The sequence below is a fragment of the Pygoscelis adeliae genome, unplaced genomic scaffold (genome assembly GCF_000699105.1).
Source record: "Pygoscelis adeliae isolate BGI_AS28 unplaced genomic scaffold, ASM69910v1 Scaffold144, whole genome shotgun sequence".
NCBI classification, from domain to species: domain Eukaryota; kingdom Metazoa; phylum Chordata; class Aves; order Sphenisciformes; family Spheniscidae; genus Pygoscelis; species Pygoscelis adeliae.
In genome coordinates, this window is record NW_008824551.1 from 1,445,996 (window position 1) to 1,450,501 (window position 4,506).

Consider the following 4,506-nt stretch of genomic DNA (forward strand, 5'->3'; position numbering starts at 1 on the left):
TATTCTATTCTATTCTATTCTATTCTAAGTCTGTACACAATAATAGCCTACACAAAAGCCAGGGCTTTATACTTGGGCTTGTTGCTGTTTGGGATTTTGGGCAGAAATAGTTGATCAAATGAGAAAAATGGAGAAACAAAGGGAGTCAAAATGCCCCATATTTGTAAGTGAGCACTTCATGTGAAACTGAAACAATAATTACCTGACTAGTTTTACATACTCTGAAACCAAACCAATGGAAGAACAGAGAGTATAAGGCAGAATATAGCTGTAGGTCCCAAGCCCTCTTTTTCAACCTCCAAATAAAATTTTGCTGAAGACTAAGACCCCCCTGAAGAGGTTGATTTTAACACCTGGAGCAAAACTGTTTTAAGTATTGGCACATGAAAAAATAAAAATTCTTTTTCCTTCTCTCATTCCCTTGAAGGCAATTTTTTTTTATTTTGTGGACTCTTTATTTTTTATTCTTGCTCATGTATATTTCCATTAGGGTATAATTCAGTCAGATTAAAAAAAAACCCAACAATTTGCCAGATTCTTGTGCTGCTGTTTTCTCTGAAAATCCTATTTATTTTTAATGACTTTTAGTCTACAGTGAACAAATGCAGAAGAAAATAAATGCACTGACTGAAGGCAGACTAAAAAGGACCAGATGAAGGTAGAGTATGGTCACTCATCCGCGGCAGTATTTTCCTGAAAGAAGTATACTTCCTGTAGATACAGAAAGCTGTAAGCGAGAAGTTGTTAAAATGCTCCTAAATATTGATGTAAGGAAACGCAGCAGCAAGGGGATTAGGAAACTAGCTTTAAAGCGTAAGCTTGCAGCAAGAAGGCAACTATGACTCACACATCTGTGCTGTCCTCAATGAATTTAGCACTATAATCAACAGTATATACATTCGTCTTTTTTCCATCAGGTAAACCAGAAAAGGTTTAGTCACATTTTCCATTCACCTGCTTTTCAAATTCTGTAAGATCAGTATGTCCCGCAGTTATTTTAGATTCAGCAGTACTTCCTCTCAGTTCATATTAAAGTAGGTCCCTGGTGACTGCTGTCTGGGAACATATTTTCTGCCTTGTCTGGGCTTCTGTGTGTAACTTTTAATTAAAATGTACGGAGTAGCTGGCTAAAATCCTACACTCCCTCTATATCACTGCACTATTAATAGATAAATACAAATAATAGCATTGCATGTTTTAATCCTAATTTCCTAAGGAAGTTTATTTGAGTGAGTTTTCTGTTTCTCATTCAGCCCTAAAAGCTTTTGATCCCTTTTTAAACTTGACAGGACAGTAGAGATACCAAAGATACACAGCTGCTGCAAGCATTGTGAACCTTGAGGAGGGGTAAGAGAGGAACTGGCAGCGGAGCCGGAGCCTGGCACTCTGCAGAGGATGCCCCAGCAGGCACCGGGCAGCTGGATGTGCAGTTGGGTCTGACGGACACGGGAAGGACCAACAGCCAAATATGTCACTTCCTGCTTTTCTGCTGGCCAAGGGCGATGGAGAGGACTGAGAGGACTGTCAGGGCAACTGGCGGTGGCACTGCGGGCGGAGGAAGCGGAGATTATGGCAGGCGCGGTAGTGAGAGTGATGCCTGGCGGGACAGGAGAGGAATGCAGCACACTAGCTGTGGCATACCACAGGGCACGGGGTGCATTTCTGCAGGAAAATAGGTTGATGTGTCGCTTAAGGGACAAATACGTTTAAAAACTTTTGTTTGAAAGGAAATAAGAAGTTACATTTTAATGAAATCACTGAAAAGCTATGTAACCATCTGTGTTTTTCCCTTTTTTTTTATCGAATAGGCTTCTTTCTCTAATCAAAATAGAAACCTAAAGAAGAGCTTGAATTTCCACAAGTTGACTAATTTGTCATTTTGTTTGAAAAATTATTCCTAACCCTCTGAATTTTCTTCTTTTTTTTAACCAACTTAAGATCTGTTTTGTTTGTTGTCATTTCATTGCTGATATACTGCTGAAAAATTACTACAGGGTGCTTGCCATATCAGTTCTGACCAGGCAGCGGGGGGTTGATTTCCACTTCCAAATTTGCTTGAAAGTGTGTATGTTAATAAAACATTTACAGCTGCTGATTGGTCCACCGTTCAGTATTAAGCTTCATGCAGAGGTTCCTTGCCAACAGCATAAATATTTGAATATTGTAAATATTACATCTGATTCTTACTCATTGCCTGTACTGGGATATAATCAGCAGGATTGTTTTGATCCAGGTCAGAGCTTGTTAAAGTGTATTAGCTTGCACACTCTAAATCACATTACCAGTATAAATAACACATTTGTATGCTACAGGGCATAAAGTAGGAAGTAAACAGTACTTTGGATGCTTTGGTACCTCAGTTACTACTTTACTGTTTTGTAGTAATAGGGCAAGTATATCCTTTTGAGAGGATGAAAGCTTAAAATCAAGGCTCTAGAATAGTATTTAGAAGACTTGTTTCTGCTCTTGAATTTGCCACAGCTTCTGCATATGACCTTTGGGCAAGATAATTAGGGCTTTGCTCTGCGTGTTTAATTCGCTGTCTGTGAAGTGGTGATAATGTTATATATGGCTAGTAGGAGGTAAAAGCAATCATGTTTGTAATGAATTGAAATACCGTGGTAATAAAAGACAGTGGAGGGTAAGCAAATGTGTAGAGCTGCTTTGCTCCCAAAGCGTCTTGTCTTTTCACCTCGTTCTGCTTGAAAAACAGCTATTTTCCTTCCCCACCAGACCTAGTATTTAGGGGATCAGTGTCAATGCGCTTCTGGCCAAAATCCTACAGTGAATACATAGAGTCATTTGTAGTCTAGCTCTTGCTCCAGGCAGGACTGACTTCAAAGCTAGATCAAGCTGCTCAGGAGTTTATCCAAGCATGTTTTGAAAATCTCCAAGGATGGAGATTCTCCATCCTCTCTGGGCAACTTGTGCCAATACTCAGACACTCTTGTGAAAGTGATTTTTTTTCCTTCTGTCCACTTGGAATTTCCCTTTTTCAGCCTGAATATTGTCTCTGCTCCTTCGTGCACCTCTGAGAAGAGTCTGACTCTGTTTTCTCTACAACACCGCTTTGAGTAGAAGAATACAGCAATCAGATCCTCCCAAGCCTTCTCTTCTTTTTTTAAGCTATCCATTTAGGCTTTTAAAGAAATTGGGGGGGAGGGATTCTGTGCTTTTAGGTTTGATGTTTATTTAGCTCTGATGAAATAAACCGTGTTGAAATTGAACAGCAATTTAAAATTATCTGCAAACAAGAATTTTTTCCCAAATTCTGGAAAGAAGTAACCCCATTGTGAATCCTCATATTTAAAAAGTGATATATCTTAATTTCATTCACAGCAGAATCACATCGGTTTCTCAGAGTCCAACCCAGTACTTGGGGTGGTTATATTAGCATTAGATTTTTATATTCAGGAATCAAATAAGTATGAAAATTCTACTCAGTGTTAAAAATAAATAATCTAAAGAAAGGGAGTGGCAAGCTGATGGCCAGCAAAGTGACACCAGCAAGGCCTTACACTAAGCTGATCTGCTAATGTGGAGCTTAGAGAATAGACAGACCATGCCAAAATTCTCTCATACCTCTTCTTCCTCTTCTTCGGTGGTAGAATAGGCACAATGGAGGGACACTAAGCATCATGAAATATTTGTGGCCAAGTTTACAGTAACCCTTGAAAAATTATTTCCAAAACCTTTCACCTCAAATTCATGTTTTTCTGAGGTAGCTAATTACTGTTGCACCTTGTCTGCATCGAGACTAAGTTCATTAATGCTAGTTAAACATTTTTTTGCATACGTTTAACAATGTAAGATAAGTATGTAACGTAGAGCCTAGAGAAGACATTCAGTCACCAGACATAAGGGAGGAAGGAAATTTTCACCTCATACTGAGTCAAGGAGTTGTTAATAGGCTACAGAAGTACAGACATGTCACCTAGTCTGCCAAAAGAGACTTTGTAACCCTTAAGATATGAAGCAGTCCTTAATTTAATAAGGTAATTTGCTATCTCCTCAATAAATTAGAAGAAAATTTACTTTTGAAGAAAAAGACTGAAAAAACTCTTCAGCAGTACTGGAGAGAGACTGTTTATAAAGCTAGGGGGCTCCACAGCTAAGGTCTTCCTTCTGATGCAGCCTAAAATGTAAGATGATTACATGTGTGATGAATCACCTTAAGAAAACATCTACAATTTTTTGGGTGAATACAGGAGGTAAGACAGCCACCATTTCGTATAAGAAAATTAAATGGTTTTTTTCTTTCATTTCTTCAGGTGTGTCATATGTAAATACTCATGACTACCTGGTCTACTGCGGTTGTTTTAAACAAATAATTTCAACCTCTTCCTATCCTTTTAATGTCAAAGAATCATAGAATCATAGAATCATTAAGGTTGGAAGAGACCTCCAAGATCATTGAGTCCAACCGTCAACCCAACACCACCATGCCCACTAAACCATGTCCCTAAGCGCCTCATCTACCCGTCTTTTAAATACTTCCAGGGATGG